Below are 24889 nucleotides of genomic sequence, written 5' to 3'. Positions count from 1 at the left end.
ATCATTTTTCTTTTCAACATTCCTTCAGAGGGTGGGGGAATTTCGATTTTCTACAGAGGAATTTTAGAGAAAACTTTATTAAAGCGAACTTCTTCCCTTACCTACAAATACATATACAAAAAATCCAAAAATTAACCCTCGCCTCTTACAAATTAAATATATGCTTTTTTATTCTTTCGCTCTATCTCGCTTCGGTTTAAATATTTTTCAACAATTTTTTGGAAGTTTATACTTCATATATAGAGCTAACAAGAAAAGCCTACAATTTTAAAAAATTATAGACCCTGGACCTAAAATGCGGAAACATTTTTTTGAAAATTTTCTTTTTCTTATTTTAGCCTTTATTAAAGGGGGTGTTAGATTTAGAGAAAACTATCGTTTAAGTAAATCTGTTAAGATTAACGTATATATTAATATTTTTAGAAAAACGTTTTTTAATATTTATTCCCGCCTATAAAAAATACATATTCTATTTTTTTTTTCCTCTAACTCTTTTAATTTTTATTAATAATAACCGGGAAAGCCATGCAATATTTTTCCAATTTTTATTTTATTATAATTTTTTTCTTTCCTTTAATTTAATAATTTAATTTATATACATTTAAAAAAGTTAAGATTATCGTAAACGTGTACGAGGGAATTACAGTATAATTTACAGTGTGAATTTTTGATCGTTAATTGTTAGAAATTTTTATAACAAAGTATTTTAGTTTAATAAATTATTTTTATACCAAATTAGAAAATTAAACACATTCATCAGCATCAGTTATGTATTTAGATTACAATTCTCCTTTACGTTACCTTATTTTTATTACGTAATTTTAAATTTATAAAATAACAAATACTTTATTAAACGATCTTATTTTTTCGTATTTAAATCTGTTTAATTTCTTTTTTTAACTTTTTCTGATCGTGAAACGTATTTCGTATTTTGGGTACACCTAAATTTTCATCGTACCGGCTTTACGTAACGAAATGTTTTTTAAAAAAGCATCGAAATGTAATTCCAGTTTTCTTTAATAATATTTTCAAGTTATACGAAAGTATACATATTTTTTACATTTAAAAAATTATAAAATTACTATACTTTTTGTTGTTTTTTTATTTTTATTCTTTTTTATTAACGCATAGATTACGAGATAATGAATGAATAGTAGATTCTGCATCATATATTTACCAAAAAACTAATAACGTCTTGAATTACGTTGTTGTTTTCTTAAATAAATTTTAGAGATAGAATAAAATTAGCTAACTGGTTTACAATAAAAGGAAGTACTTTTTATTTATTTTGGTAAATATCGTTGTTTAATAAAATCTTGTTTTTATAAGAAGTAAAACAAAATAAATAAAGGAAGGTTATACATTTTAGCCTAATTGAAAAATATTTCCTTAAGTTCTCCTGTTTTCCCCCTATTAGTAAAAAAAACTGGTACTACTACGTAAGTTATGAAGTGTAAGTTATTAATGCCGTAAGAGTTGTCGGTAATTGTATTTTTAATTAATTTATGTGTAGTTTAAATGAAAAAATAAGTTAAGTTTTTCTTTGCGATATAACGTGTTCGGTTTTATCTCGGCAGATAATTCATCTATCTCTCGGTTTCGAACAATATTTGCCGTTTTTATTTAATGTTTTCTTTTTTTTAACGTACTCTTCCATTATGTAATTGTACTCAGCATCATTACTCAGTAATTTTTTGAACCGCATTTAATATTTTTTTTTGTAACTTCCTACATTTCTATTCTTTCGGAACTAAAAATACAAAAATTGGATTTGTTGCAGACAGAAACGTAAGAAATTATTATACTGTGTTCAAATCAAGGGACACTGGCCATTCTTATCCCACAAAAAATAATCGTGTTTGATGGTGGAAATATTGTGTTTCATTTTCTGTAAAACTAGACACTTTGTCATGAAGAAACTTCACAACATTTAGACTTGTGTTGTCAGGAACATCCCATCCGTTGGGTAAATTAAATTTTTCCTTTTTTTTAAATCTATTAATTACTTGATGTTTTATGAGCTAGTTAACTATGTGAAGGTCATCTGAATTTTAAAAAATCTGTCCTTTACCTTTACCTAAATTTATGTTTTCAACGCCTGAGACAAATATATATATGTAGACAATCAAACATTTCTTTGTTAAAACTTATAACACTTTTTATTAATTTTACTCTTTTGATGATGCATAATATGAAATTAATTTTTTCTATTTATAAGAGAGCAATCTTATTATAAATACATACGTGTTTTTAAGTACATATGAATATTTAAAAATAACATAATTTAAAATACACAAGAAGCATGGTCAACCAAAATAAAGTGAATTAATTGTTTTTTAGAAACGTACCAAATCTGAATAAATAGAAATCTAAAAGTCAATGCAATTTACAAAAATTTTTCTTTTTAGAAATATTGAGATGAAAAACTTTTTGCGATGTCTTTGAGTATCTGTCTCATGTTCAACTATATTGGAAACATACATTAGATTTGACTGCCTAGTAAATTGTGTTCAATTAACTGGTTATATTTTATAATGGAGAATGAAAGAATTTCCATCAAATTTTACATAAAAAAGTGAATTAATTGGTCTATACACTGAAGATATTTCAAAAGGTTTTTGACAAGTCCAGCATGCACAAATAAACAGTCTATAAATGATAGACACACTGCAATATGGTTATGAATCAGATACAGTCCAATAACATCAACGGCTGATGAAAAAATGAAAGATATTTAATTATTCAATCACCATTAAGAAAGTCACTGAAGAGGTCAGTATCATTTATTTCACACAAATAGTTTTCATTGCTGCTTTGGGCATGAGACAAGTGGCACCAGAATTTGTATAACAATTGAAAATTTTTTATCAGTTTCATCAGGAAACTGTTCAGAAAAAAGTACATGCAGTTACTAATAACTCAACAGTTCTCTAATACAGCTATTCTCAACCTTTTTAGCTCCACAACCCCCAAAAAGGAAAAAAAATATATATATAAATGAATATTTCGTTACCCCCTAACCCCAGACATGCATGTATGAAGTGTACAAATATGAGCAATTTACAGGTTCTAACTTGATGTGTATGTTTGATCTGCTTGCATAATATTCACTGTGAGAGTGTCATGATCGAACATGCATGATACATTTGAACACGTTGCTTACAACAGTATAAAAGAGGTGTAAGGGATTGCAGAATGTCAGTTTAGTTTCGAATGCAATGCATGTGTCTGCGTTTTTTATTTATGTTTCAAGAAACGTAGTTTCATTGAAAATGATAATAATCGAGGTTTTAGTGTATGGTCAAATGGTGTAAATGTGTTTTTTTCAATCAGATTCTTGTGAAAAATGGATAAACTTGTGAAAAAATGAAGTGAGCCATCTACATCCAGTGACTTGATTGGTAAAAAGAAAAGACTCTACAATGACAGTTATTTAAATTATAGTTTTACCTCATTCAGTGGAAAGCCAAAGTGTGTTTGTTTCCTTTAAAGTCCTCTTCGATGTAAGCATGAAGCAAACAAAATTAATTTGACACTTGGAAATTAAACATCTGGATTATAAAAGCAAACCCTTGGAATTTTTTGCAAGAAAATTACATACTTTGAGAAATCAACAAGCTTCTATTTGTAAATCAAACTATACCGATAAAAGTCACTTGAAGCATTTATCTCAGAGCAGTAGGTAAGAAGTCCAAACCCCAGACAATCACAGAAAACCCGCTAAAATTGATATGCTCAGTGTTTTAATAGGTGAGGAAGAAGCCAAAAAAATGAAAAAATTCCGCTTTCTAACGACATAGTATCAAGGCAAATCGACAAAACGGTTGCCGATGTTTGCAATCAGATAATTCAGCAAGAGAGATCAAGTGAATCTTTTAATATTCAATTTGATGAATCAACAGATGTGGCAAACATTTCTCAGTTCCTATTTTTTGTGAGATATGAATCAATAGGAACAGATCAAGTAAAGAAAATATGTTGTTTTGCATTGTACCTGGTCATGTAACAAGACAATGTCTTTTTGATATTTTTTATGAAGCTATTAAGAGCTACAACATAGATAGGACAAAATGTATTGCAGTATGTAGCGACGGTGCAAAGGTGATAACAGGAAAGAATGGTGGATTTCTGAAAAACTTAAAAGATTGTCTTATACCAAGGGTGGAATGGACACACTAATTCCTTCACAGACATGCTTTTGTCACAAGAAATATGCCTAAAAATCTCAAAAAAATTCTTTGTAAAGCTGTAAAAATTGTTAATTTTATTAAAAGTTGACCATTACAGAATAGAATGTTTGCTTAACTGTGCAATGAAATGTGCAAAAAGAAAAAATTTCTTCTTTTCCATACAGAAGTCAGATGGTTATCGTGGGGGAAAGTGTTAACCCGATTATAGGAATTGTGAGATGAATTAATAATATTTTTCCACGATAAACAAACGTCATTCTCAATGTTTTTACAGAATAATGAGTATATGTTGCTGTTGACTCATTTAGCTAATGTTCTTTTGCATTTAAATGACTTGAATGTGAATTTACAAGGACGTGATAAAAACATTTTATTAATGACAGACAAAGTTCATGCTCTCATTAAGAAGCTTGATATCTGGATAATTCGCCTTCAAAGAAAAAAATTTAATGTTTCCACTCACTCCCAATTATACTGAGAAAAATTTGGATGAAGAAGACACTATTATTATTGAAAGTTTGGATAGCATGAAGATGCATTTGTGTGAGATAAAAATTCACAGGGTACAGTATTTCCTGGAAGATAAAAATGATTTCTCAAAGAGATGAGTACTGAATCCAATTAGTGAAAATGTTGTTGCAACTGCTAAGTTACTACTTGAGATTCATTTTACCAGCTCATCAAAATGTCTGCTAATAAAACGTTACAACTCGTATGAATCACATCTGAAGATTTAGATACGTTTTGGCTTGCTCGTCCAAGTTAATATGGAAATTTAGTCACAGAAGCATTGAAAATATTAATCCCTTTTGCCACATCTTACCTGTGTGAAAAGGGTTTTTCATCTATGGTTGTGCTAAAAACTAAATACAGGAATCGTCTTTTATCACTTGAAAACAATTTGCTTTTGTATGTTTCTAATATAGATCCACGTATGGAGAAAGTTTTAAATGCATAACAGATGCAACCATCTCATTAATTTATTTTCTTTACATGTGTACTTATAAATGTAAGTAAAATGCTTATAATAATGATTTTCTTCTCATAAAATGATTTTATTATTGTTTATGTGTAAAGTTGAAAGCTAATTTTGCAACCTATCCCTTTCACATCACCAAGACCCCCAGGTTGAAAAACACTGCTCTAATGTATCATAACTGACAAATTGTGAGTGCATTGAAACGAAGACTGATCATACAAGACTGATACATTAAGTTAAAAACACATACATGTATGTTTATTAATTGCGTTTATTATTTAAAAAATTGGTAAGACTGCTACTAGATGGACAGCATGGTTTTTGAAGAGGAAATAGACATAATATTTAATCAACTTACTGAGAAAATGCATGGGTAAAATATGGAAATCCATCTTTTACCTACAAATAAAAGTGTTTTTGATAAAGTAAAGCAGAAAAAGTAATGTGATATAGTACATGAAAGAAATCAACAGTCACATTTAATCAAGTCAGATAGTGTTTGAGGTCAGAAAAGGCATTTAAAGCCAAGACATTGACAGAATAAAGAAAGTGAAGAAGATAAACTAAAACAAATACTTAAAAACCCTACTTAAAAGGTATTTTGTTAATTACTTCATAAAAAATTTGATTTTTTTCATTTTTTTTTATCCAAAATTACATCAAGTTAAAATTTAACCAAATGAAGTAATATTTTCATAATTTTCAAGTTTCCTGCCTACTTGAAAATTACATCAAATATTTGCAACAGTAATAAAAAAACAAGATTACGAAAAAAGCATATGGAAAAGTTACAAATAATTTGATTGTTTTTTTAGCAAATCCATAACAAATGCATTGACTGAAGGAGAGATTCTAAAAACAGTTGATTAGCATCATAAAACTCAAGATAATGTACATATATATATATATATATATATATATATATATATACACACACTTTAATTTCCTTTAAATAATAACAAACAGAACTAATTAATAATATAATACATAATTGAAAATTAATCACATAAAAAATTAAAACTTCAAACATAATTCTAAATATGTAAAGTACTAAGTACGTGAATGATCACAAAACAAAGGTATATGAACATGAACAAGACAACAGAGCTATAACGAAATGGAGCTGCCTTAGAAACAAATCCAAATGTAATAGCCATCATTGATCTATTATTTCATTAAACATCTATCTGCATTCTATTTAATGCTAGTAAAGCAGCAGTTGGTGAAAAATATAACCTACTGCTGTCACTCTGACAAAATATGAGGAACATGATGTGATCTGATTTTTGCAAAAGGAATCAACATATTGCTACCAAGATTGATGACAAATGAATCATTTTTAACAACAGAATTTTACTGTGAAGAACTAAAGAAGCTTGAGAGGTCAATGCAAAACAAAAAACACAGGATGTTACTTGACAGGCTTCACAAGGGCTTGGTTCAAGTGAGAATTTTTCAGTCGTTTCTTAGGTAGCCCAAGCAGGCACCTGGTGATTATTATCTCTATACTTAGATGAAGATTGGCTGACTGCCCATAGCTTGAACCAGATGAGGAGCTCATGAGGGGATATCCTAGTAGTTTACTTCTTTGATAAGGAACCTAAAATTGTTATGATTGTATGAAACTGCCTGAAAGTCGGTATTAACTATGTGAAGAAATAATAAGATTAGTAAATAACTTATTTTTAAAGTTATTCTCTCTCTCTTTTATTTTATGACCAAAATGAAAGTCAATTTTGGAATGACCCTCATTAAATGTTGATATATTTCTTTTAAGATGTTGGAAGAGCAAATCAAAATTTTATAATTCTTCCTTAAGTTAGCAACAAATAAACAGAAATAACATATTTAAATTAAATCTAACTATTCAATTTCAATGTTCAAATAGCAAAACAGAAATCACAAATCATGCAAAATTAACAATAAAATGACTTAAACAACCATATTACAAAAAAAATTAGCAAAGAAAAACTCACTCATCTAATATACAAAAAAATTACTCACAATTATTAGGAAAATGTTTTGATATCTCAAAAAAATTTCCAAAACTTTTCTTAAGCAGTAATTTCTCTATCAAAAACCAAAATAATTGATATTAAAATCAAAGACATAAAATATAAACAACTAATAATTAAAATATATTTTTATTAAAAAAAAATTATCAACATACACCTCTGTACATAAATCATCATATAATTCAAATTAATAAAATAATATACTGATGATATATGTGTCACATCAGTAATCTATTAATATTTAATCAATTAATCTTTAAATAATTTTTATAAAGGAGGAAGTTAAAGTTTAAGAAAGTTAGAGCTTTTACTAATTTCATCTATTTAGACTAAATAACAGTTTTACCAATATGTTACATAAATAATGGTCACATGAATTATGTTAAAAATAAGGCAATTCAGAAATAATTATTTTTAAAATATAGTTAATTTTGTTTCAAAAGTAAAATTAAAAGGAGTCAAACTGTGACACTTTTTTAATCTACACGCAGGTGCGCGCGCACACATATTTATATTTACAATATATATAAGCATCCCAATTAGGTATGGGACTTTTACAAACTAAAAATTTCCATACTTTATCTCTCTAGTAGGAAGGGCTTCCAGCTATAAAAATCCTATCAAATCCCTTATGCCTAATACTGCAAAATGAACATTAAAAAAACCCAAAAAAAAAATTATATATTGTAAATATAGAATATTACATTAGATATATTATAGAATATTATATATTGGAAGGGTAGAATAGATGTGAATAATTTAATAGCGTTCCTGGAGAACTTCAGTCAGCACAATGACTTGATGCATTGCTCATACAATTCATCAAGTCGCTGATATCTCTAAAGTAATTTTTGGTAAAATTGTTCACTGAGATTTAGATTGTACGAGCTGAGTACCGTAAATGTTAATGGAAGACTGTAATATTAAGTAAATGTGAATAAGGTCTATGAATCAGTGCTGGAGGTTTTTGTGAGCTGTAAGGAGATGAACCCCTGATTATACTATAATTAGCAATAACACGTGGGTGTTGTATATAACAGTATGGGACAATATACATAAATTTGTTCCTATGGCAGCTGGTTTATTTTTATTTACTGATAAGTACTCAATTTTTAAATACTCTTACTCATATGTTCAAGAATTTTTATTTGTTTTGCATGAATGAAATTTGTTATTCCGATTTAGAATGTTGATATGAACATTTTACTTTTTAGTAGAATTGATGACGTAAAGTGTGACTACTTGTCAGAGAATTAGAATTTCTTTTAGGAATAAATGAAGTCCCTCAATGACAAAGATCTTATCCTATTTTTTCCAACCTGGAATTGGACTTTCAGGTTTCCCTTATCCTATATTTTCTGTTTGTTTGGTAAACCTTACTAAACTTGTTTAATTTTTTCATCAGTTTGTTTATCTCCATTTTTATAGAGCTCTGCTGTCTTCTTCCTGTTCATATACCTTTGTTTTGTGATCATCCACTTATTAAGTATTTTTCATATTTAGAATGTTCAAGTTTCAATTTATAATATTAATTTTTTATATGATTAATTTTCTATTATGTATTATATTATTAATTAGTTCTCTTCGTTATTATCTAAAGGAAATTAAAGTATATGTGTGTACAAACAAACACACACACACGTACATTATCTTGAGTTTTATGATTCAGACAATTGTTTTTTAGAATTTCTCCTTCAGTCAATGCATTGGTTATTGATTTGTTCAATACACCAAACAAATTATTTATAACATCTTCCGGATGCTTTTTCCATAATCTTGTTTCATTACTGATGCAAATCTTTGATATAACTTTCAAGAAGGCAGGAAATTTAAATTATGAAAATTTCACTTCATTTGTAGTGGTTAATGACATATTGATGTGATATTGGGTCAAAAGAAAAAGATGAAAAAATCAAATTTTTTATGAAGCAATTAACAAAATACTTTTTAACTAGGTTTTCTAAATGGACTTGAGTCAGTCTGGATCTTACTAGCTAATAGGTACAGATTTGTACTACCATTACATCATAATAAAATTTAGCAAAGTAGGACCAACCAAACATTAGGAAAGAAAAGAATAGACATATTAAACAGAGATTTCTCCCTTTTTTTAAATCGCCTCACTACATCAATTAATTCTTAAAAAATAAAAATTGCTAACACATGCATATTTCGCAGTATGCTAAATCACAGATCATATTCATCAATTTAAAATAACAATGAAGGTGATGAACCTTTTTTCATGTTTGTGTGTTGTATACATAAAAAATAATAGGGTTTTACAAATTGAATAACAACTCAAAAACAATTTAAGATAATTTACATTTTTGTAGGTGATAAGATAATAGAATGAGCTAGCTTGTGTAAAAATTTGAACACGATTGATCTAGTGGGTTTTTAGTTACAAGAGATCAACTTCAAGGTACACAACAAAAAGTTAAAATACCAGTACCTTTTTTTGTTCTCACAAAGATATCATAACTTAAAAAATAGTGAAAAATAAAAATTCAGTTTTAATAAATGCAGTGTAAAATATTCTAAACAGTGATGCAATTTGTTTTGAAATCTGACAGATTGTTTTTTATTTTAATTAAACCTCAAACTCGAATGCACATATTTTTGTATGCCTATTGTATTCTGATTGATCACCTGTTCAAAAAGTTGAAGAAATTTTTTAAAAGCCAAGAAAATTGTGAATGATGATGAACTGAAAGAAGCACTGGTAAAATGGATGGACAGCAAAGGAATATAACAATGATATTTGAAAGCTTGTGAATCTCTGTGAAAAAGTTAACCAAATTTTAAAAATTACTACATCCACTAGCATTTTCCTATTTATCGAACTTATTTCCACATAATAGTTTTACCACCCCTAACCAAGCCACACAATCAAATAAATTACTTTATTTAAAACACTTTTCATATACTGTAAAGAAGAGATCTCACTAATTACATTAATTTATAGAATTACAACACAAATTTAATTGAACAAAATATATTTTTTGTGTTCTAGTCATTTTTCACCAAAGTGTAAGTATCACAAGAAAAATATTATTGTTGCTTGAAGGCTTTGGTAGCAATTCAGTTAACTTTTCTGACATATGCATAGAGCATTAAAATAAAAAATTACTTTTATCCATTAATTTTTATTCATTTAATTTTTTAATCTCTTATCTAAAAAAAACACAGAAAACAATGATAAAAATAGAAAATTCCAGAGTGATTGGTTGAATAAGTAAACAGTTAAATCCATACTACTAATAATAAAAAGAAGAAGGTTAATTAAAGAAATACGCATATGAGACAAACAGCAGCATCAAAAGTAGTAAGAAGAGGGCTGACTGGGTAGGTCTAGGTCAAGATGTTGGGGGCAAGGATGCTGCCTCTCAATGACATTGTTCAACATTTACATTGAAGATGATAAGGAATATATAAGAAGAAAGTGAAGAAGAAATATGTATAAAAATACAAAAAATAAAATACACAAAAATTGGTGATGGTAATGTAAAGCAAAGTTCTAGCTAATGCACACATAAGCTTCAAAGATTGTTAACAGCCTTGAAGGAAGGAATGACACGAGTAAGGAATAAAACTAAATACAGGGAAAAGTAAAATAATGGAAGTAAACAACAAAAAGGATTTAATGGTAAGGAAAAAAAGAAAAAGTAAAAAAAATATACATATATTTAGTGACTAAGGAAACACAAAACTGAAGAGCGCAACAGAAATAAAAGAAAGGATATTGATAACAAAGGAAGGCTTCAGTAAGAACATGTAATTACTATGTAGTAAATGTCTGGACTTAGAGTTAAGGAAGAGGTTAACTGGTGCAATGTATGGTGTGTATCTTGTATGGAAGTGAAGCACGAATGATGAAGAAGAAGGAGAGGCATTTGAGATCGGATATGAAGATGGATGGAGAAAGTAAGATGGACAGATAAAGTGAAGAATGAAGAAATAATGAAGACGATTAAAGAAGAAAGAGCACTTTTGGAGTAAGCACACAAAAGAAAAGGAACTGGTTAGGACATATGGTTAGAGGTATTAGAATCTTGACAAATGCACTGGAAGAAGGGAAGAATCAGTAGAGAGAGAAAGGAACTGAAGAAGGATAAAATTAATAAATCAGATAAATTGAAAACTACAAGGGGATGAAGTAGAAGGTTCAGGACAGGGATGAGTGGAAATATCAATGGCATAAGGGACATGCAACTAGGCAGAACACTGCATGATGATGATGACTATTAATAAAATATACATTCATAAATTTATAATACAAGTATATGAAATAAATAGGAGGTATTAAAAAACATTAAAGTATAACCATTACATTTATTCCATGGTGCACCAAAAATCTTAGAAAATCAGAGAATAACAAAAGATAACCGGAATAAAAATTTTACTCTCCCCATGCAAAACTCCATTTATTAATAAAGTAATACTTAAAAATACCATGACTCATTATTTCAAAGCCTACAGCCGTATTTGCTACTTGGCTTTAAGTCTGATGACTGTATTTTAAGGTTTAAGCAAAAAATTAAAGCTTAAAGGATAAATTTATTTATTTATGTAATCATTTTAATAATAATCATTAGTGTGAATTATATTCGATTCTTACGGTAAAAAAAAAACATTGTATTGATCAGTTAGTATGCAGACAGCACTGTTATAAATAAATGGCTACACCAGTACAATTCCATTAACATGCAATAGGAAAATAATTGGTACAAATAAATTAGTTAAAATCATACTAGTTCAATAACTAATATGTGTTATAAAAACTGAATTTAATTTCCTACTATCATTATTTTACAAATAATAACTTTATTTAGTAATTTATACTAAATAAAGTTATTTAGTAAATTTATTTATTTAGTAACTGCTTATCCTTATCATTCACCCTAACGATGTAAAATTAGGAAAACCATTTTCATCTTATCTTGAAGAATTTTTGTAGTCAAAAATATTTTTTTGGGTTCTGAATTATAAACGAATCATTAGCATCATCCAAAAGTTCCTACAGCTCTTTCATATTCTTCAATTTGCTCAAAATTCCTCTTTACATAATTAATTGAAGAAAATATATCTCATATAAACGTTACACACATAACCGATATTAATTTGCAATAATCAGGTTTTTAGATTTCAGATTTATTGCGACTTACTGGGAGTTTTAAAATATAGTATATTACAGTAAGGTGGATATATTGATAACCACTATCCTTTGAGGAGGTAGATTCAATAACAGTTTTACGGTGTAGTGTAGTAGTAGTAGTAGTTTATGGTGTTACTTCAAATAGTTAATAAGTAGTCTCACAGAGATGTAAACTGATAAACTATCATTATCTCTCCCCTAGAGAGTGATTATTATATCCCTGGTAAAGTTATTGAACTGCTACATTTTAAACACATTAAGAAAAAATCAATTTCGCTGACTTTGACATAAAACCATTCAACAGTACAATAAAACCTACATTATCTCCAAATGAGTGGCTCCCAGCCCTTTATTTGGGGCAGATAAACTGTGAATGTTAAGTTTTATCCATACAAGTGTCAACCTATTCTAAGACTAATTTTTTTTTTTATACTTTTCTAAGAGTAATTAATATGTTAAATTTTGAAATCCTGTGCCATTACTGTTGTAAATATTACAGTTGGAAAACTAGTGTCTTAGGCCTTCCTACATCTTAGCCATGAATTGTCTGCAAACGATCTTATTAGGTTTATTTATCATATTTTTCAAATTATTAACGATTTTTATTTAGAAAAACACCAATAGTTATTAATATAACTAAAAACAATCAATCCCAAAGTCCACAAAGGATTGATTTCTGACAAATTGTAAGTGCTAGTTATTTGTTTTGTTTTTCAATTTTTATTCTGAAACCTCATCTCAGATAAACTTTCACGAGATAGCATACCCTCAAAAATAGATTTTAATACTTTTAAATGAGAAAAATAATTTTTTTAAAGATCAAACACATGGTTCTTCTACATAAAAATTATTCATATCACCAATTCACCAAAGGAATCAGTGACGGTTACTTTTCTAAACCTACCTTTTTTTTCTTTGACAAATTTAAATAAGAAAACCCATAATTTTCCACAAATTCTGTTTTTTTTTCTTGCTTTGAATACAGAAAAATTAGACACTAGCTACAAATGTAGTAATCTTGATAATTTTTTCAGATTTATTAAAGTTTTTTTCTCACATGCCTTTTTTGTCATATAGCTTAACAATCTGAGAAGTAATTTTGATAAGTACAGTTTTGATATGATTATTGTATAAATAAATGAATTACAATCAAAATGTTTAATATAATTATATTATCATTATTACACAATTAATATTGATACTGATGATCGAAACATTTCTCTAGTTTAGATTATGAATCGCACAAAATAAATTCATTATTGCTAATATAAATTAATTGAAACTTAATACTTGTACGACAGTTGTAAGACACATACACACTTAATCACGGTACAAATGTAAATAAAATGTAATATCTTAATTATAAAAATATGTTTGGAGAATTTTACTCATACGTGATCTGAAATTCATATATATCAGTATGAGTAACGCTTATGACTCATCTTAGTACAATCTGCAAACATTAATTTTATATAATAAATAACTTAAGGATAATGCAATGAATGTATATTAAACTGATGCTGCAAAATAAATAATAGTGTGATATTTTTAATGTACAACAAATAAAAATAATAAAATATTTAAATGTGTACATTTAAATATAAATGTACATTTTAAAAATATAAAAAATATTTTGTTATTATTCCTACACTTACTAGTTAGTCAGACTATTATTACAAAACTGCTATAAAACAGAATTACATTTTTAGTGTCATTTATGTACATGTACAATTAATTCATTTATTTATGATGTAAAAACAGGCTGACACCCCATTACGTAGGTTTTTTAAATAATAAAAGAATTTTGTAGCATGTTAAAAATATCATATTTAACATGCAAATGGAATCTGAATCCAGAGCTTTCTACACTTTCAGAGTATGAATAATCTATCTTATCTTATTGCTTAAAGTGATAAAACTTGTCCAGAAAATATCGCAAACTACAAAACCTTTGTTTCTTCCCCTTTAAAAAATCCCCTGCCAACTGTAATTTAAAAAAAATTGAAATATATTTTTTTAAATTGTGGTTGGCAGGGTTTATCTTATTTAACATATTTGAACTGTTTAATGATTTCAAAGAGGATTTTGACCTGTTATCTGCTACTTTTAATTAGAAAACTATAATTAAAATATAACCTTTGAACATAGGCTATTTTCAAATGTAAAACATTTATGGGTGATCCTTCAACCTTTTGACATTTTTTTAATCATTTAGGATGAATTCAAATGAAAAGATTGAAAGGTAAAAATCAAAGCATTTAAAATCTATAAAAAATTTTATAAAATAATTTTTTTATTCAGTCCTCTTCATAAAAACAAACCTTTTTCCTATAGAAAACAATTTTTACAATTTAATCTCTTAGGGTAAATCGTTTTAAGATCTTGGGTAAATACTAAAGGTCTTACAGTTTTAAATGCTTCAGTTGAAAAATATTTTTTAAACAAAGATTATCTCTCTTGCATATAAACTTCTTTTTTTAACTGAATTCTGAATCTATTTATCCTATAATTTTTTTGCAAGGATATCATATTCACTGTTTTTTTCAGGAAGAGTTTAATACAGTTGACCACCAATTGGGTAGGTGTATTTGCTTATATCGACTTACAGTACTTTAGTTAACTATTAATTTTATTTACTACAGTACACAGCTACTGTAATACAACTTATACAGCCTATTACTAATATGATATAGAATATACTACCAATTACAGACAAGCAGAGATGGAGCATAGAATAGAAACTACACATGGCAATCCAGTATTCTCCAAATAACAGTCAAGCTGTACAAACTTTGATGATTTTTATAATTATTAAGTAATGTAATAATACTCAATAATTATTATTTTTTAGCTATCACTTCACTTATCACTTCTTCCTCTCTTTAAAATGTGTGTAAAAGTGTGCCTAAGGTTGTAATAATAAAAAAATTATAATTTAAAAAAATATTAATAATTTCTAGAAAATATCCATCAATAGAAAATAAAACATTAAGTATTAAAAGGATTATCTGAGCTGATAAAATTGAGAAATAATCTGTTCATTATAAACTTCTCCAGAAAGCCTGATTTGATTTGCTTAACAGAATGCAGGATAAAAACTGAAAATTTATTTTTACAAACTAGAATTAATGTTTCAACTCAGCTTCTATAGTCAAGGTGGCACAGTAGAAGGGCATGTGGATGGCTATGCTACTCAGCAAGGATATTACTAAGCATAAAAGAATTGTAAAAAGAGTAATACAGAAAAATTCTCTGAATTATCTGATGATAATGATAACCAGTACAAAAAATAAAAAAAGTAATTTTTTAAATCAACTCGATTATCATCATGCAGCAGATTAAGTGTTATTATTTCAAGGACATGTTTGATACCTCCTCAAGTTCTTACAAAATATTTATATATAATTACAAGCATAAACACAAAGTATACCTTGCAGTACATAAACCATGGTTTTTTTGAGCTGGAGTGTACTAAACCATTGTTTCTGCAGCATTTTCTTAGAAATATAAAATCTACAGCACCCTTTCACAGCTTCATATCTTAAAAGCAAAATATAAAGAAATATCTTCACAAGCATAATATTCAAAACTATGTATAAACACATCTTTTTGTAAATTTATGATCAAGACAACACTTGGAATAGTAAGTCTAAAAAGTTAGAATAGTTAGTCTAGTTTAAAAAGTACATATTTCATTTATTTTATTAACATTATTTTTGTATTAATGTCTACGTTTTTATGTAAATCTAACAAGCCCCATACACAATTAATATCATTAACTGATAAATTATGATAGTGATTTTTGCTCACACAGTGCAACACTTGTTATCTATGTATTTCACTCTCCAGAGATTAATTATCTATAAAGTATTTCACTAATAAGTAAGTGCAAACTAGCTTTAGAAGCTATTAGGCTCCCAATATACTTGAAAATGAGCAGAAAGAATTAAGATGGACAAAAAAGTGATTTAAAAGATGGATTACATACATATAACTGACTTTTCTTAAACACATTAAGAACTGAGCTAACTGTCTACCATAACTTTCTGTACATAGTGTTGTCATGTTATCATATAGTGACCAGATCAGTTGAAGATGTTTATAATTAACAAAATCTTATTTATATAGGTATTAGTCATAAAGAAAATGTAGAAAATAAAGGGTAGAAAAAATTTTATTTCACTTAAAAAAAATAATAAATAAAGAGCAGTTACGAATCTTCAACATATACTACTATAACGAACATGTTTAAAAATAACAGAGACCGAACTTACACAATTATATACATTCAATTATATTTGACATTGGAATTATCTAATCAGCAAACAGCAATTACAAAACATTTTGTACTATGATCCCTATATGCAATGATTAACTGAACATTATAGGAGTAAGAACGTATTTGACTTTATTATTTATATTTTTATGCATCACTAGCATAACATTTTTTCTATAGAAAATTAATTAAACAAATAATTGCTTGTGAACATGAATAAAAATAAAATATCAATAACACTGAAATAATCTTTAATTATTATTAAAAAATTAATTTCAATTTATTAAAACATTGATAATTAAATTTAATCATTAAGAAATAAAGTATAATTTAAAAAAATAACAATTATGAACAAAAATTAAAAAGAATAACTATAAATCAACAAAAAAGCAAAAATTATGTATTTTATTTAGATATATTTAAAAACAAAGAATGAACTATCGGAAAACGTTTCTGAAGTAAATAGATAGTTAATTATTGCAATCAGAGGTTTTTTGTGGAAAGCCAGCACAGTTTCCAATCTATGAAAGTCTATGGTGACCAGTCAGGTCAGGGAATGTTTAACGGTAGGAATATTTATTAATTAAATAACATTTTTATTAAACATATGCAATTGAGTGTTACAACTGCATCGAATAATTGTATATTTTTAAATACAATTACAACATTTTAGGTCTATTTTAATGCATTACATGAAACAAAATGGGTCCTGGGAAAGACAGTAAACTACCTTAAAACCTGATGGTTTTACAAAATTTGAGACAGCTTAGGATTCTGAAAAATTTAATGTTGTAAAATTAAGGTAAATATCAACAGTGCTCAGTTGCTCTAAGGGTGATATATGATTAGTGAGTGCTAACCTTCCCATGCACGAGGTTAATCGTTCAAGGCCACGCAGAATTAGTTATATTTTAATGCAACTAGCTCCTCAATAATGTCCCCAACCATCATTTTGTTACTGAGCTTTAATTAACAACACATCTTAACCTGGTAATCCATGGATGTTAAAGCTATGGTACACCTATTTACATGAGCAAGGGATGCAGCTGTCAATAAACCCTCAAATCAAGAAAACTGTACAAGAATCAACAATAGTGTAACAAAAAAAGCATTTTGTTGGTGATAAATCATGTTTTGACTCTACTACAATCCTTATTGTAGAAGAAAAAACACGTCAAGATAAGTAAACAATCATTTATTAATGATTTTAAATTTATTTTATACCATTTAATTGAGGACTAGTTAAGTTATAATTATATGCTTGTTACTTTAATACTTGGTGTAAATGCAGACCTTTCAAAAGGCAACTACAAATTAAAAAATATATATATACATCTTAAACATAAGGGTTTAATTTTAAAAATTTTACTCAATAACTGTGACGTCTCATTTGTCTTTTTCTTCCTATTCTTGTCTTTCCCCGTTCTGACTGTAATAACTTAATCATTATTTTGAACCTAAGCACTGCAAACTCTGCATATGGGTAAGCTCAGTGACAGCTGAGGAAGGTAAATGGATTTCTATCTCCTTTAGAACATCTAACTACCCTAATATTTAAAAGTAAGATATTACATAAACATTTGTTTATTTTATTGTTGGCCTAATCTGTAAAATACAACTTCTCTCATTATGATTTTTCAAAAAAAAAAACTGATTCTAGACTACAAATTTTAGTTTAAATTGTTTACACTTCTTTAACAGAATTTCCCAATGAGAAATAATTATTCTCAAACACAGTAAATTAGTTAATTTTAATTTACACAATTTGTAGTGGAGTTAAAAAGTATTCAAAGATGGAAATACACAGTTTTCTGTTGAATAATATTACTAATACGGAATCAAATGAAAACTCATTGTACAATAATGGTTTTACCAAAAAAATTGTTTATTGAATGTAACTAAAAAATTTTTTAAAATATAAAAATTAAAACAATAAATGAATTTTTGCCCTGAGGTAGATATTCCCCACGTCCGGAACACAACATCTACGTTCCACGTCCAGGGTGGCAACAGCTGTACTCAAGTACATTACATATAGCTGGCTAACGGGGTTCCGAGTGTTGTTTCACGGATATACTTTTTTCGGTCGATTTACATCTATAGGCCGAATTACAGGACTGGACTTTACGGCCACCTGCAGATACGACATTATTAACGAGTACGGAAATGGATTAATACCGCCGTTAGAGCTGGCGATGTGGCGGCCACGGTCAAAGTTATTTGCAGGTGTAACGGAGACCTTTCGTCGTCCACATGCCCCCCGCGATGGCAAGGATGTAGTTAAGGTGCCCATGTTCGGAGCATGGGAGCCCTGAAAGCTTCGGTGTGTAGGGGCCTGGAGTCAGTGCAGAGACTGCGCATCCGCTCTCTGCCAGGACATATGCCGGTTCCACCGGAGTACCGGAACGGACCTCCAGGGTTGGTAGCCCTGGAGTGGGGGTGTACCCGGCGGCTAGCCTTACTACAGAAGGGATTATTTGTTCATGGAAACTGAACAATTAAACGTGGCAGAGGGTTCACGTAAACACCCTCGTTTAGAACCGGCTGTTTCGCCTGAAGCGAAACGCCGAAAGAGTACGGAGATTAAGAGGAGTGAGATTGAGGCTAGGAAAAGCTTGCAGAAAGCTTTTTTCAAGAGCAGCATCCCAAAACCCAAGTATTTGGTTATTACGAAGGAAGAAGGTAATTTCTCGAGGGTGAGTCCTTTCCTCATCACTCGGGAAATAAACAAATGTGCTGGAGGCCCTGTTAAAGAAATAAGGAAAACTTTTACGGGACTTCATGAAGAGACTGTTAATGATATACAGTATCAGAAGATTCTAGGACTGAAGAAAATTGGAGAGCTAGCAGTACGTGTTGATCCCCACGGCACGCTCAACACCTCAAGGGGTGTTGTGGTCTGTCGGGATCTTTTAAATTGTTCGGAGCAAGAGATTGTAGAGGAACTGGCAGCACAAGGAGTAATAGAGTGCCGTCGATTGAACATGAGAAGGAACGGTGAGGTCTTACCCTCAGCTTCTCATGTCCTCACTTTCAACCGGCCTACTTTGCCAGAAAAGATAAGAGCGGGGATTCACCGTTTGGATGTGCGGGCATTTGTCCCACAGCCAATGAGGTGCTTCAAGTGCCAACGCTTTGGCCACACCGCTCTTAGATGCGAAAGACCGCAAATATGCGTGTGCGGTGAAGAGGTGCATGAGGGAGAGCCGTGTAAAGAGCCTCCTACATGTATTAATTGCAAAGGAGCGCATTCTTGTAGATCAAGGAATTGTCCTGTCTACAAAGATGAAGTAGCTGTGCAGGAAGTAAAAACCCTGCAAAAGGTCAGCTACTTCGATGCAAAGAAGATAGTTAACGCCCGTAAGCCTAGAGTAACAACAACTTACGCTCAGGCCGCGGCTGCCGCTCCTGTCACTGCTCCAGTTGCTGTCGATGAGGGTCAACTCATAAGTAAACTTGCTCCGACCTTGGCTAATATGATTGAAAGAATTATAGACAATAAAATGAAACCTTTCAATAGTAAAGAGCCAATAAAGCCAAAGATATTAGTACAGCCTCCTGAAGATAAAACACAGAAAGTTCCTCTTACTCTCAAGAAAACGGACGCCAAAGCAGAAAGTCAAGTCCGCCTCAGTGAGATTCTTGATGAAAAGAAAAAGGTGACTCCTACAGAGACTGTTATGGAGGCTCCAAAGCCTCCAGCAACTGAGTTGGCCTCTAAACCCCAGAGGCCACAAAAAATCACACAGGGGGGGCGAGTGTCCCCCCTCCCACAGGCGGTGACCGGTGCTATCCCCGTGTCGGGGAGTGGCCAGGTTGCCGCCTCTCAATCAGCGCCTGAAACCGGCGCCGATCCATGTCCGTCGTCGTCGGCGGCTTCGGTGGTCTCCGACACGGAGACCGGAAGCCTTACAGGCGACGACCTTCTCCGCGAACATGCTGCTGTTCGCAACATGGAGAAGAAGCGAAAAAAAGGATGGCCGAAAGGAAAACCCAGACAATAATTTAATTAAAAATTAGTGAGTCGATAGTACAGTGGAACATCAATGGATGTTTTTCAAACATCCATGAGCTCCAACGCTTGGTACATGATGTAGACCCGATCTGTATATGTCTGCAAGAAACACATTTCCGCTGAAATGAAAATTTTAAATTAAAAGGATTCAATATATTTCGGCGAGATCAACCGCCAAATATAAGAGTTAGAGGTGGAGTAGCTATATTAACATCGACTAGAGCTACCACCGAAGCGGTTGTTCTAAACACCAACCTACAAGCGGTCGCCGTTAGAATGAAGCGACCGCTTAAGATCACTGTGTGCAGCATATACTTACCGAATTACGATTGGAATAAGGATGACATAGAAAGATTAATTTCCGAGCTTCCCCCACCTGTTTTACTGGTGGGTGACTTTAACGCTCATAATTCTCTCTGGGGATCGGATCGAATAGATCCCCGTGGAAGAGAACTGGAAGGGTTCCTGATGAATTCAGAACTTATTATTTTAAACGACGGATCAGGAACCTTTTTCAATGCCAGAGATGGATCGACGTCCTGTATAGATCTTGCACTTATAAGCGGATCGATAGCACCGAGGTACAGCTTCCATGTTATAGACGATCTGCATGGAAGCGATCATTTCCCGGTGAAAATTGTAACTGATGTTACAAGAACAATATATCCCATCCCTAAAAGATGGTTATTTGAAAAGGCAGACTGGACGAGCTTCACAGCTAGAACGATACTCCCGGAAACAACTGGAGTTATCGGAGACGATGTCGACGCCATAACAAATGCAATAATTGAGTCGGCATCGAGATATATTCCTAAAACATCTGGGAAACTTACAAAGAAACCCGTTCCATGGTGGAACGACGAAATAAGTGAAGCTATAAAAAGAAAGAAAAGGGCGTATAACGCCTTTAAGAAGCGTCCTAGTATAGAAAATCTTGTTGCCTTTAAGAAATACAGGGCGTATACAAAACGTCTTATGATAGATTCGAAAAAACGATCCTGGCAGTAATACGTGTCATCCATCGACAAAACTACTACTGCATCAGATGTTTGGAGGAAAGTGAAGGCGATTTGTGGGCGTAATGATTTTGCTCCCATAACTAGCCTTCAAGATGAAGATGAAATAAAAGATACTCCATATGAAATTGCAGAGCTGTTATCCAATCACTTCGAAAAGGCCAGCAAAACGGCCAACTACGAGGAAGGTTTTCGAACCAAAAAAGAAGAACTCGAAGGTCTACTAAATTTTAGAACTGAGTATAATTACTCATATAATGTACCATTTAAAATGGAAGAATTCGCGAAAGCGTTGGAAAAAGCAGGTAACACAGCTGCTGGTCCGGATGAAATCCACTATAATATGATCAGGCAGCTGAATACCACTGCAAAGTGTAGATTATTAGAACTTTATAATAAAATATGGCGGGATGGAACGTACCCGCAGCAGTGGAAAAAAGCTCATGTTGTTCCAGTACCAAAGAAAAATAAAAATTTAACAGACCCCAATAGCTACCGTCCTATTTCTTTGACGTGTGCTATGGGGAAAATATTGGAAAAAATGATTAATAATCGACTCGTCTGGGTTTTGGAAAAAGAAAACCTGATATCACCGTATCAAGCAGGTTTTCGACAATACCATTCTACCACTGATCAAATGATCAGCTTAGAGGACATTATATATAACAGCTTTATTACAAGGAAACATTGTGTCGGAGTCTTCTTTGATCTTCAGAAGGCTTTCGATATGACCTGGCGTCTTGGTATAATGCTCCAGTTACATGAATGGGGCATTCGTGGCAATCTGCCTATACTGCTCAGCAACTACATGAATGACCGTACCTTCCAAGTACGCGTCAACAATGAATATTCATGTGAAAGAATTTTGGAAAAAGGCATACCGCAAGGTTCGCCGTTGAGCGGTACCTTGTTTACCATTGCCATTAATAAATTGATATTAGCCATTCCAGTAGAAATCAGCAAAAGCGTCTATGTTGATGATCTGGCAATCGTATATGCCAGCAACAAGACTGCTATGGTGAGGTACAAATTGCAACGAGCGATCAATGCTCTAAATGAAGTTGCAAGGAATAATGGATTCCAATTCTCACCAGAAAAAACGTGCTGTGTACACTTTTGTAGGAAGAGAATTCCTCATCAAAGTCCTGCGTTGACAATTGATGATAATCCAATACAATATAAAGACAGCGTAAGGTATTTAGGGCTAGTATTGGATAAATCCCTTACATGGGGATTACAGGACTTGAATGATAGATGCAAAAGAGCCCTAAACATTATAAAATGTTTATCGAATTTAAATTGGGGCTCAGAAAAAGAGACATTATTGAGATTGTATAAAGCATTGGTTCAATCTAAACTAGACTACGGATGTATCGTATATTCATCCGCTAGAAAGTCGCACTTAAGAAAGTTAGACGTAGTTCATAATAGCGGAATAAGATACGCAACAGGTGCTTTCCGCACAAGTCCGGCGGCTAGTCTGATGTCTGAAGCCGGAATAATGCCACTACATTATAGAAGAGAGATCCTCTTGTTAAGATATGCAGCAAATATATGGGCTTTCCCTGCTCATATAAATAATAAATTGTTTACGATTCATCCCATGGCTGCATTATACGAACGTCGTGCTACCTATTCCAGACCAGCCGGAATTAGGTACCACGAATTAAGAAGAAAATATGAAATTGCTATACCAGAGACTCTAGCAATTTCTACTAGAGAAATACCGCCATGGCTCTTGCCAGCGGTAAATACAAGTTTGGATCTCTCTCAAGGAGAAATAAAAAAGAAACCAGCAGTGATCATCCAGCAGGAATTTTTGGCAACCGTCAGTAATTACGAAGAACATATTAGAATTTATACTGACGGTTCTAAAACCGAACATGGTGTTGGATGCTCGATGTATGTAAATGAAGAAGCCCACTTTTGGAGACTGCCAGATGTGGCCAGTGTCTACACGGCAGAACTCACTGCAATTCAGCAAGCTCTTCGCTACACTGAACACTATTGCGAAGAGAGAGTGCTAATATGCTCCGATTCATTAAGTGCACTCGTTGCAATTCGGAACAAGAACATTAAGGATGTCCTAATTGCAAACATCCTGTCCATTTTATACGTACTAAAACAACGAGGACAGCGATGCGTATTTGTATGGACTCCGGGGCATGCTGGTATTACAGGTAATGAAATCGCAGACGAAGCTGCCAGAAAGGCAACAGTCTGCGATGATTTATATGCATTTCCTGTAAGAGTGGCAGATGTTAAAAACCGTCTAACAAACATAGTAAAAAACAAGTGGAATGCTGAATGGAGGAGATTAAATACAAAATTAAACACAGTAAAATCTTCTCCTTATAAATGGAAAAGCGACTATAAGTTGACTCGCCGTGAACAAGTAGCGGTGACCAGACTTAGAATCGGTCATACGCGATTAACAAATTTATATTTGTTAACCGGCGAAGTGAGACCAATGTGCGGTGTTTGTAATAAAACACTGACAATCAAGCATCTTATAGAAGAGTGTACCATATATGAGGACCTCAGAAAGAGGTTCCGTTTTAGAAATAATATTACTGCTGATCTGGATAATGGAAATGAAGAAAATATAGTTGCATTTTTACACGCCAGTGGACTTCTTAAAAGTCTATAAAAATGAAAGTTTAAGCTGTGAGAAACTCTAAGCGGTAGTTTATATATATATAAAGAAAAAATGGTATTGATAAGTTTAATTTTAATTTTAAATGTATGCATATATACATAATGGAGTCTTGAAACGTGGCACGTATAGTGACGGGAGGTAGCCCTCTTGCCTAGGCCATTTTGGCTCACCTGCATTCTAGAGCAGTGAGTCGGGGTGTGTCCGATGATGGCATGGGGGACCCTCAAGGGTGGATTGAGGGCGCGAGGCTGTGGGTGTGCGCTGTGCATGCCTATAGCCTGTTTATAAGAAAGATTCAACTGCCACGGCACCCTGGCGCGACTGATATACTGCTCAACGGCGGTTCTGGTCGCCCCGAGGGTGCTTAAACAAACTATAAATGAGACTCGTAGAAGAAAGAAAGATATGGTAGGATAAGTTTTAATTCTAATTTTAATTTAATGGTCTTTTGGGAACCTATCTCAAATTTTAATATTGGGGCCCTTTACACCCCATAAGTGTTTGTGATTGTCCTTGTCTTTATGTCTTAAATGTTTTGTGTAGTTTGTGCTTTTAAATAAAATGTAAGGGCCCTTTACACCCTT

The 24889-nt window shown here is 31.4% G+C and overlaps 1 protein-coding gene across 2 annotated transcripts in view; it reads right to left on the bottom strand.

Annotated features, from left to right (window-relative positions):
- Window positions 1-24889, bottom strand: part of ACC (acetyl-CoA carboxylase) — a 390006-nt gene that overhangs the window by 313981 nt on the left and 51136 nt on the right. Inside the window, exon 1 of one of the 2 annotated variants that reach the window (XM_075363682.1) lies at window positions 7174-7191. The exons of the other annotated variant lie outside the window; for it this stretch is intronic. The gene's annotated coding sequence lies outside the window, so the exon portion shown is untranslated. Of the gene's footprint in view, window positions 1-7173; window positions 7192-24889 lie in introns of those variants that run through there. 2 annotated transcript variants of the gene reach the window in all.

This window comes from Lycorma delicatula, chromosome 4 (assembly GCF_047948215.1).
Source record: "Lycorma delicatula isolate Av1 chromosome 4, ASM4794821v1, whole genome shotgun sequence".
NCBI classification, from domain to species: Eukaryota; Metazoa; Arthropoda; class Insecta; order Hemiptera; family Fulgoridae; genus Lycorma; species Lycorma delicatula.
The sequence above is the reverse complement of the archived record's forward strand: the minus strand, read 5'-3'. Positions and strand labels throughout refer to the sequence as shown.